Source organism: Petromyzon marinus, chromosome 59 (genome assembly GCF_048934315.1).
Source record: "Petromyzon marinus isolate PM22_M1 ecotype Great Lakes invasive population chromosome 59, UKy_Petmar_22M1.pri1.0, whole genome shotgun sequence".
Lineage (NCBI taxonomy): Eukaryota > Metazoa > Chordata > Hyperoartia > Petromyzontiformes > Petromyzontidae > Petromyzon > Petromyzon marinus.
In genome coordinates this window covers 14,177,097-14,188,718 of record NC_133725.1, presented here as the reverse complement: position 1 = coordinate 14,188,718, position 11,622 = coordinate 14,177,097, and the positions used below count along the sequence as shown (strand labels likewise).

The 11,622-nt window shown below is 51.6% G+C and overlaps 1 long non-coding RNA gene across 1 annotated transcript; it reads left to right on the top strand.

Moving 5' to 3' along the window:
* Positions 1–1,785: 1,785 nt before the first annotated feature.
* On the top strand, positions 1,786–8,306 carry LOC142905875 (uncharacterized). Its single transcript, XR_012929881.1, has 6 exons — positions 1,786–1,865; positions 2,763–2,872; positions 4,126–4,249; positions 4,785–4,880; positions 5,714–5,784; positions 6,217–8,306. It is a non-coding gene; the product is annotated as an uncharacterized LOC142905875 (long non-coding RNA).
* Positions 8,307–11,622: the final 3,316 nt, after the last annotated feature.

Sequence of the window (11,622 nt, the reverse complement as noted above, 5' to 3'; positions counted from 1 at the left end):
TACTATTTGGCTACTTCTGACGCCAGTTGTAGTGGGTGGAACAGAGAGCGAGACTTCGTACCGAAAGAACCAAAGAGTATGAACTTATATGGTTTATTTAACCTATTTTTAGTGGTTTGCTACCATTCCCTTTGCACTCCTATCGTTTTTGTATTGTTTGTTGTGACGTTATGACCCCGTGCCCCCTACTGGCACATCTGTGATCAAAGAGCTTTATAGCTCATTGGATTCCTCCAGCACAGAATCAATACCGATTCTGATGAGACCGGAACGAACACGTTTGAATCGAATCGCGTACTTCGCTTTACTAAAATAGTTGTGGAATCGATTCTTGTGGAATCTGTTCTCGTGGAATCGAATCATCGATATTAATTACAGAGATTCACCATCGATATTAATTACAGACATTAATCAACGACGTCGCTAGGAGTATCGTGGTGCCGCTCTGCAAACCTTCGGGCTACTATCAAAGGTTTGTTCATGAAGCCATCCAGATATATAAACACAGACATAACTTCAACCGAGAAGATGGATACAAATTGAGTAATCATTGGAAGAATGTTATTAACCAGGTAAAACCTTAACTGCTTTATGGTGTTGCCTTAACTTTCCGCATCTCTAATTTCTTAAGCTTCCCACTCCCAGCCCCGCTCTCTTCAGCACTCCCCTCCTCATACCCCCCCCCCTCTCTATCTCTCCTCCCTGATCTTCCCCCCTTCTCTTACCTATATAGTCTCTTGTTTACAGCAGCTCTTTTGCCCACGTCGGCAATTGTTTCTTGCTGTGGTTTGTCCCACCTGATGATGGACGCTTGTGTTGCGCCCGAAACGTCGTGATTTAATTTATTGTATATTTTATGCCTATATGACTTTACCGAAAGAACCAAAGAGTATAGCCCAAGAGAGTTTGTGTAGGTGGGAGCGGTGGTGTAGCACAGTCGGGGGCACAGGTGGTGCATCGGCCAGTCATCTCAGTCAAGCAACCAATGGCAACCTGGGTCTGTCTGTCTGTGACCTCCTGCTGCCAGCGGGCGTTCGACGCTTCATGTGGCCTTAACCTGCACATAGCCTGGCACGAGCGCCGTGGTGACATCTCCACCACTTCGTGGCGAATGGCGGTTGTTGTTTATGGTCGTCTCGCGATTAGCACTACGCTGCACTACGAACCCAGCGACCCGAGTTCAATTCCCGCTCATGGCCAACACTGGTGACGATTCCGTTCCTGGGCCTCCCCTTGGTCAACTCAGCCTCAAATGAGTACCTGGTGCGTTGTGTAAACATCGCCACTGGGGAGATTAAGGCGGCCGGATGTGGTGCTGGCCACCTACCCCCCTTCGTGTATCAAAGGTGCTGCTCGTTAACAGCACTTGTACCCGACAGTCCTGTCGAAGGCTACATGGGGGATCTTTGTTTGGTGGTGCAGCTGAGGAGGCGCAACTGCACGGCGAGTACCTCTACCGCAAGGCGCAGGAGGCCAAGAAGATCCTCGTAGAGGAGAAGGCGCGGCTCAAGAGGGCGCTCGATGGTAACGGGCGGCGAGACGGATCTAGAGATGGGCTCGCGACGACAAGACGAACGAGAGACAGCGAGACAGACTAGAGACATTGAGACACGCAAGACAGACTAGAGACGGATCTAGAGACAATGAGACACGCAAGACGGACTAAGATGGTGGAAAGCGTTTCCAAATGAATCCATGCGTGCGCATGATTTTTCTTCCTTGTTAATTCTCCCCTGCCCGCCCCCTACCCACTGCCCCCTGTCCCCCTGACGTCGTCACCGAAGAAAACCTGGTGCTGCCTACGGACCTGCGGTGGGAGGCGCTTGAACTCCAGAAGGCCGTGGAATTCGACCAGGGAGGGGAGGGTGATCTCACATCCCTCACCATCACGTCTCCTCGCATCTCTCTCTCTCTCTTCCTTCCCGCGAGACTCTTGAGGCAGGGGGATAAGCGTCGCGCGTCTCCGCCCGCTAGACACGCCGAGTCGGCGCGCATCCCCGGCTCGCCGTCGGTCCTTCCTGCCAAGCGGTGGCACCGTGTTTTGCCGCGGAGGTTCGCGGTTCGAGAACGGCGGGCCCTCAACCCCCCCCCCCCCACCGGTTTAATGGGTTTAATGCAGCAGTTGCGTTGACCGTAAATACTGCACGGCGATTGCTTCCCAAGTGGACTTTGAAAAATCCCATGGCGTGAACGCGGCCGTGTGTGTGTGTGGTGGCTGGCGTAAATTTTGGTGGAATGTCGAATGAAGGCCGTGGTCACCACGTAACGTGTGCTTCTGGAGCAGTCTTCCTTCTGCAGCGGTCTTCCTTACAATATTAGGAAGCCACTGGAGCTTTGCACTTTTAAATCATCGTCTAGATTGACAAACTCATTTCTTGAGAACTTCTTTTTGTGGTTAGTTTGTCACACTTCCGATTACCACGGTTGGTTACGTGCTGTAACAAAGAGGTTTAACATGCACTGACCCACTCATTCACTCACTCATCATTTTACTCAATTTACCCACTCACCTGCCATATCACCCACCCACTCTTGCAATTGGGACTCATCCAGGTCTCAGTGCTCAGCTCGCTACACAAAATCAACGCGATCACTGCAGAGTGATATTCTAAACCATTCCTGGTCGCTCCTTCCATCCACCCACACACACACCTTCACTCACCTGCACGGGGAAGTATGGCAAATGATAACCTACCCTCTCCGTCCCCCCTGCCCCATCTACCACCTCTTTCTATCCACCCCCCCCCGCCCCGTGTCAGTAGGAGTGAGCAGCCACATGGATGACGAGTACCGCTGAGCCGGCGTGAAGGACCCACACATCATGGCGACGACCTCACGCGACCCCAGCTCCCTCCTCAAGCAGTTCATCAAGGTGCGGGCACGGGGTCACAGGGGCTACAGGGTTTGGGGTCACACGAGGAATGTGGGTCCTCGTGTATTGCATGTGTACAAGCGCGCAAAGACAGAGGTCCCCCATATAGCCTTAACAGGCTTTTGGGACAGGTGCTGTTTGCGAGGGTGTTGGTGGCTAGCACCACAACTGGCCACCTTTATCTCTCTGGTAATGTTTACACACCGCACTAGGTACTCATTTGAGGCTGAATTGATCTAGGGGAGGCCCAGGACCAGTTCAGATAATCGCCACTGGTGTTGGCCATGAACGGAAATCAACCTCGGGTCACTAGGTTTGTGGAGCAGCATGCTAACTGCTAAATTACCGCACACACACACATGTTCTCTATCGGCTTTAGAATCAGTTCCTTGCACCTCACACGAGCCGTGTCGACCAATCATCGGGCTTGTGCAGTGTGAGATAACTCGCATCCGTTGAGTTAACCAGAAGAAATCTGGTTGTTGATGAAAGGTGGAGGCTGTGTGGGGGGGGGGGTGGTCGTAAGTGGTGGAGCGTTGGACACTTTGGTTTGGTGCATGCAGCTTTTGTCAACTTCATTCCTCGCGATTCAGTCCACCTTTTCCCGATGACCGATCCCTTCCATTCATCGAAAATGTATCTACTGTAGCACTACGCACGGTCGGTGGTCACGGAAAGATGTACCATTGGGGGCGCCACTGTGGCGAGATGTTAACTCCCACACCTGGTATACAGGAGGTCGCAGGTTCAATCCTGACCCTGATGCCTGCTGTATATTTGGAGTTGCGTGCCTCTTTCCGAGGAGTCGCGTGGATTTCTCTCCAGGTCCTCCGGTTTTTCCCTCCGCATTTAGAATCGACGTCCGTTTAAGAGTATTTGGCTGCTATAAATTTCCACATGACGATAAGCCACTTAGTTGAACTATGATTTGTGGCCAGGTCGCTTCTGGAAAAGAGCTGCATAGCTCAGTGGGCCTTACCTGGTAAAATATAAATAGTAAAGTTTTTCCAATGGTGCATCCCAGTTGTGCCAACACGGGGTTTGGCGACCCCGTATACCGGTACGGCTCGGCTCAGCTTCCGCAATGGAAAAAACAAACAACACAACCCGAGTCGGATACAGTGGGAGGGCGGGGAGGTGGGGGGGCGAACGCAGCGTGGCCGGGACGGACGCCGGTGGGAAGAGCGGACTCGGCGTGTGACCGCTTGCTGTCATGTTACCACACCACCACCACCATCCCACCACCACCGCAGGAGAAGAAGCTGATCCTGCCGAACGCTCAGCCGATGAACCACGGAGGCCACAAGCTGCAGGCGCTGGTGTGGGCGTGCTGCGCCAATGCCGTCAACGACTTCATCGTCCTGCATGAGCACCGCGGTATGCCAGGCACGCGCACGCACCACAGTCGACAAAGCTCCCCCGTGTAGCCTTTAACAGGCTGTCAGGGCAAGTGCTGTTTGTCGAGCGACCTACGAAGGCCGGCAGGGCACACGGCGGGGTGGGTGGTGTGGTCATTACCGCATCTTCCCCTTTTGTCTCCCCACTGTCGATGCTTGGACACACCGGAAGTCGAAGTCAGGTCACCGGATTTGTAGTGTAATGAGATAGCCACTCCGCTCCCGCTCCCCGGTGTGATGCATGGTGTGACGTGTGTGATGCGGTGCAACAGACGGGGGATGGAGGTGTATTTAGCTGTGCGTACGATGTGCGGTGTGTAGTATGATGCTGCAGACGGGGAATTGTGGTGTCTTAACTGTGTATGTGGTGTGATGTGGTATGATGCCGCTGATGGAAGGGCAGTGTGTTTAACTCTCCAGTACAGTCTGTGTGACACCTGTGGTGTGTCTAACTTTCCGGCGTGCTGTTCATGTGACACGTGGTACGATGCCACGGTGTACTTGACACTCTCGAGCGTGGTGATGCGGCACGACATCCGGACGTGGACATGATGTCCGAGGCATTCCAACACCTCGTGATGCACAACTTCACGTCGCGACTCGGAAAGAGGGTGCGTGCGGGCACCGTGCCAGTCTCACCCACATCTTCCTCCCCCATCCCCAAAGCACAAAGATCCCTCGTATAGGCTATAACCCTTTCTCATTTCCATGATGTACATATACGTCGTCGAAACGGAACCGTAAGAAAAACTCAAGTATGTCTTCTGACCTGAAGACATACCGAGGCTCCCATAAGACCATGCGGGAGGGCGTGCGGCACAGTTTTGTTCCATAGAGTGCCGGTCGTGTCACTACGGTTTTCTGCGGTGAGGGCAACGCCTTTTAAAAACAGCAGCGCTACGCCTCTATAAATAAAATTAACACCGAGCCGCTCGCGCGTACCGAGATTCAGCGGTGGACGTGACACCTACCACCCGGCAACTTGCAGATGTCTCGGAATGGGGAAGAGTGAGCAGACTTTTGGGCCAGGTGCTGTGTGTCCGCCTGTATATTCGGAGTTTGCATGTTCTCCTCCTGGTCACTTTGATTTTTCTCCGGGTCCTCCGGGTTTTTCCCTACACATTTAGAAACTTGAATTTCGAGTATTTTGCTGCTATACATTTTTATGTGAAAAAGAGCTACATAGCTCAGTGGTAAAATAAAAATAGTTTCGTTTTACTTTAGTTTTCGAGCAACAGCACAGAGTTTTTATTTAACGCCATCTCTGAAGCTGAAGGCGCGTAATGTTGTTCATTTGTTAATGCATCCGCAGTTTTAAAAAGGGTGGCCGCTGGCCTCTAACTGGCAAACGTCTGCGAGGACGCGTAATGAGAGTCCAGCGCCGTCCGTGTAACTTGCCGCGACCCCTCCCGTGACGTCTCTGCCCCCCCCCCCCTCCTAACAGGCACAACGTCTACAAGCGCGACGGCAAGGACATCGAGTTGAAGGAGGTGGGACCGTGATTCGAGATGGAGCGTAAGTCTGCCTGACACATTGTTATTCGTCTCCACTTTACACCCCTGCAGAGGCGGTGGAAATTCCACATTCCTTGTGGACTTCCCTACGAAGTGGTTGTAAATTTTATCGACCCCTGAGAGGATGATGGGCTGAATGTAAGAGTCTAGCCTCGGGCTAGGTGGCCCGCGGGTGACTTGTAGAGCGGATCGGAACTTGAGTCGGTGGGGTCGCTGCTCTGGTCGCATTCGCTGTACCGTGACCCGACTCGCATTCCCCCACCCCGGATGCGATGTGTAAATTCAAAGATGATCGGACGTAATGCTGGCCACCCACACCCACCCCTTGGTGTGCCGTGCTGGCTTTCCTACATGCTAACACACGAACAGCGCTTTTCCCACGCCGTCTGTTAAAGGCTGCATGGGGGAATCTTTGCTTTTGTGTGTCGCGCAGTCTACGAGATTAAACTGGGCACGCTGGACAACGCGGCCACCGCCGAGGTGGAGTGGCCTTGGCGACCGTACATGAACACGGCGAAGAAGAGGAAGTTCCTGAGCGTGGAGTGAGGGAGGGGGGCGACTTCCCCCCCCCCCATGGGCCTGGGGGGAGGGGCATTGGGGGGAGGGTTTGTCCCTGGAAAGCCGGAGTTGGAGTCGAACCTCGCGGCGCTCTCCGCCGAGGCTCGAGACGTTGAGGAGAGGTCGCCGCGTGGATAGGGCAGTGCGTGAATCGCTGTTCCAACCCTCGTCACACACGCGCATTATACGCGTCACACACACATTGCGGATGTACATTTATCAAACACAAACATGCACATCGTCGCATGCGTCGCACACAGAAGCACACAATTGCACAAAAAGACAAAGGTACTCCGTATCGCCGTTAACAGATTGCTGGAGCAAGTGCTGTTAACGGGTAGCACCTATGATGGCCGGCATGGCACAGAAGTGGTTGTGTGGCCAGCCCCACGTCTGGCTGCCTTTGTCCTCCCCAGTTTTGCGATGTTATACACACCACACCACGTACTCAGATGGCTGAGTTCGTAGTGCGCTAACTGCTGCACCACCGCTCCCCAAACGGTGTACATACACGCGTACACAAAACGAAACATTAACATTTATTTAAGTAACAAAAAAGAAAATACCAAGTCAGGCAGATGGAGAAAGTGGCGTGTCGCCATGCACAGCACCGCTCTCGTAGCTACTCACCTAGGGTGGGAGCTCTTGGCTTCAATGCCACCCGGGATGTTTAGATGTGAAAACCTGCCATAAATAATATTTTGGGAAGTCACAAGCGCCTTAAGTTGCATCTCATCTCGACCATTTTAATGGGCACCCCCCCCCCCCCGTAGCTGTCCCCCTGTGGCACAAAATAAACTAACCTATTTTATTTTACCAGGTAAGGCCCACTCAGCTGTATAGCTCTCTTTCAGGAACGACCGGGCCACAAATGAAAGCGCTATAAAGTGGCTTGTCACGCAGAAATATATAGCAGCCAAATACTTTTAAACGCATGTTTCTAAATGTGGAGGGAAAAACCGAAGAACCCAGAGAAAAATCCACGCGGTCACGGGGAGAACATGCAAACTCCAGATATACAGGCGTCGGGATTTAACCCACGACCTCTATACCAGGCGAGGCCCCAAGGCGAATCAGCACTTGGCCTGCGAGCGGGTATTATTAGTCTGTCAGTACAGGGTAATGATTCCGGATTTCAGTCTCAATTGAAACTGAAATCTGGAACACTTTTGTCATATTTTTGCTCGTATAAGTGTGTTCATAAAATACAAGTTTGGTCATTGAGAGAGTTATACATGTCCTATACGCATTTCATGTTTATTGTGTTTATTGTATTTAATGTATGAAGAAAATACAAGTTTGTATATGCTACAGTATGTTTCACACGTTATTCAGTGGCACTGCATATGACGGGCAATGTTTGGGGCAATCGGCCTTCAACATGGAAAATACATCGAGGCCACATGACCCGTGGCCACCGCCACTTCAACCGTGGCCCCACCACTTCAACCGTGGCCCCATTGGCACGTTGATGTGTGGCTCTGCCTTCACCTGTGGTGAGAATGAGACCAGAAAATTTACAGGAGGCCGACTCCATATGAGTCCGTCACGCTCTGGATCTCGCTAATGGGATGTCGGATGAAAATAAAACATGGAAGCGACAAGTTTCTTCTCTGGCGAGGACATTCCCACAAGATTGGCGCCTTTCCCAATTAATGGAATTTAATGCCCCAACATCACCCTGATCCAAACCAGCGGGAGCTGAAATCTTCCAGAAGGTTCAGGATTTATTGGTACAATCATTCGGATGTTGGTGTCCGCATGGACTTGCATTTAAAACCCCCGGTCCGCTTGACGTCTTTTAAACAATACCTGTGGTCGGGTCCGCTCCCCCACCTTTCTATCCCCTGCTTTTTTTTTATAACCGGTGTAGTATATGTTGACGGTGTGTGCGTGTATCACAACGCGATGTAACCGGGCCCTCGAATTGCCTCAAGAAATGAATAAATAAACACCTGTCGCTTTGCTGTTGTGATGTCACCACGAGGCGCCGAATGACGGTGGGACGGCATCGTCGCACTCGTCGAGTGGACAAGGGCTCCGTGAAATGACGGTGCGGATTGCGCCAAGCGTATAGAGGTCGCCGATTGCGCGCCCCTGTGGCTCGACCACTCGTGGGTCCACCTCAAAGTTCCTGTGCCCATTTGAACCTCATTGCCTGCGATGATGCTGCTGCTGGCATGGAAGAACACACGTGGCGCCCTCTTGTCTCTCCATGTTGTCTTTCACGTCCCATCGCAGTTTTCAAGTCACTTGATGTTTACAGCCTCCGGTAAGGAGGCAGTGAGGTTCAGCCGCTCGATTTTTCTTCCTTTAGTGCACAGTACCGTACACGGATACGGGCACAGTACGACACCGTAGCTTTATTGATTGTTCAACAAAAAAGACCATCCCTCGCCCAATCTAGTTACCTATACGGTGTAATATATCGTGAGACATTTGTTAACGTAAAAAAATTGGAACTGTAATGCTGAAAATTATACTCCATGAAACTCGGGGTTTTATGGAGTATCTGAGGGCTTCTCAACGCTTCATGCCTCGCCCCCACTGATGCCCTCTTCTCCTCACTCCTACTACTGACGATTGTATGTAGGGTGTGTAGGCATTTACTTCCGACTGTTGTATGTAGGGTGTGTAGGGTGGTGGTGGTGGTGGGAGTAAATGAGATTTAAAACTGGGTGCTCAACTTGAACTCACCACCACTCACATCATGTATGCACTCATCCGCCATCTCGCTCACTGACCCTGTGTTTCCGTGTTGATGGTGTGAGTCCGTATTGATGCTGTGAGTGTTGATCGTGGGAGTCTGTGTTGATCATGTGAGTCTGTGTTGATGCTGTGAGTCCGTGTTGATGGCTCGGGGGCACGGTACAGAAGGGCAGTACAACTGTAGAGTAATAGTTGTTGTCCAGCAGCGGCAACTGCGGTGGACGGGGAGTACACACGCCAGTGAGCCTCACGCGGGTTTGTCAGCAGGGCGGAGGCACTGGGGCAAGGATCACAGAGACCCTCTCTGGAAGACACTGGAACCCGCTCGTGGGTTGGAGAAGGGAGGCACGGCCAAGGCGGAGCCAGGCCGCGCCGAGTCGGATAAAAGCAGCGGAGAGCGAGAGCTCGTGGTTGCAGGTTCTGGGAAGTGGAGTCGTCTCGTCGGCACTGTCGTCTTTGCCGACTTGGTCGCTGCCGTCTTCACTAGATAATTGGGCGGCCGGATAGTTGTTGGCTGTCTCGGTCGATGCCGTCAGTGTAACATGGTGAGGGTTGTGTCTAAGTTAGGCTATTTGACTTGGGAGAAGCGAGGGCGAGTCTGTGAACCTGATGGTGTTAAATAAGGAAGGTGCGGAAGGTACGGGAGAGGATGAGGAAGATCGTGGGATGGATGGGGGAGGATGAGAAGATAGTGGGAGGGACGGGAGAGGAAGGAAGTGGGAGGGATGGGAGAGAAAGAAGGAGATAGCGGGGGGGACGGGAGAGGAAGAGGGAGATAGTGGGAGGGAAGGGGGCGGAAGAGGGAGATAGTGGCAGGAAAGGGGAATGAAGAGGGAGATAGTTGGAGCGACTGGGGAAGTAGAGGGAGATAGTGGGAGTTATTTGGGAGGATTAGGCAGATCGGTTAGAGTAAGAAGGTGATAGTGGGAAGGAAGAGGAAGGAAGAGGGAGAGAGTGCGAGGGATTGGAGATGCAGAGGGAGATAGTGGGAAGGATGGGGGAAGAAAAGGGAGATAGTGCGAGGGACGGGAGAAGAGGGAGATAGTAGAGCCAAGTGGGAGGAAGAGGGAGATAGTGGAAGGTACTGGGGAGGAAGTGGGAGATGGTGGGAGGGACGAGGGAGGAAGACGGAGATGGTGGGACGGATTGGAGAGGTAGATAGTGGGAGGGACGCGGGAAGAAGAGGGAGATAATAGCAGGGACGAGAGAGGAAGAGGGAGATAGCCACTGATGTTCGCCGTGGCCAGAAATTTAAACTCGGTTCACAAAGTTCATGGTGTAGTGGGTGTTGAGGTGGCATATTCTGGCTGGCCAGGAGAAGGCAGTACAGCAAGTGGGATAAGCAACATCTCTGTCTGCATGGGATAGAGGGTTGCCCTTTTGCACGAGTGGGTTTTCTCTGGGTACTCCTGTATCCCCTCATGTTTATGAACGCTCAGTAATTGCCCAATTGAATTATTGCTATGCACCGCGACGTTCGTTTTGCTATGTCATGTGATCAGAATTGGGCGCCACGGTGGCGAGATGTTAACTATTTTGTAGGGTATACAGGAGGTCGTGTATTAAATCCTTACCCTGACACCTTTGTATTTGGAGTTTGTATGTTATCTCCCCGTGGTCGCGTGTATTTTTCTACGGATCCTCCGGGTTTTCCCTCCACATTTATTAACACATGTTTAGAGTATTTGGCTACTAATGTCCACGTAATAAGCCAATTTGTTGAGCTGTAATTGTGTGGCCGCTTCTGAAAGAGAGCTGTATAGCTCAGTGGGCCTTGCATGTTTAAAGTAAAAAAAAATAGTCAAATAGTTTGCAATTGTTTATATCTGGGATAAATGCACCCGTGGCTTTAATGATGTGGGGATCTGCACCTGGCATTTTCAGGTGGGATCCGGAGCAATGAATGAGCCCTGACAAGGCAATGGCCCACCCGTTGATTTGCTCCATGAGGAACATTTAGAGGGCTCGGGACCGTGGCGCCAAGAAGACCAGCTATTGGACCATGGAGGCACCGAAGGGGGCGGTTTCCCCCCCACACGTAACGCTCCCTATCTGGTCGATAAAAACGTATCAATAGGGTCACAGAGCTTGGGCAATCGTTGGTGCCAGCTTACCAAGTGGCTTCCTTCCTGATTGTCTGTGGTTCCTCGCACCTCTGAGGCCTGCTTGATCACGTTATAAGTATAAATATTGTTGTTATCAAGTTCTAAGTGTAAATAATAATTGTTGTTATTACTCGCCTGTTCTAAACATACGCCTGTTGTTATCATTCGCCTGTTATCATTCGCCTGTTTTCATTTGCCTGTTATCATTCGCCTGTTTTAATTGGCCTGTTATAATTTGCCTGTTGTTTTCTTTCGCCTGTTGCTACCAAGTAATAAGTATAGTTATTGTTGTTGTTATCATTCGCCTGGTGTTAGTGGTGCACGTCTCAAATCCAGCACTGGGGAAGGCAGCGAGGGTTCGTAAATCACCGCACAATGATGTTGTGAAATCCTACTGCCTTCTCGCCAGGAGAAGGCAGTACAGCAAGTGGACTCATCGCCATCGTCACCTGTACGGTTTAAAATGC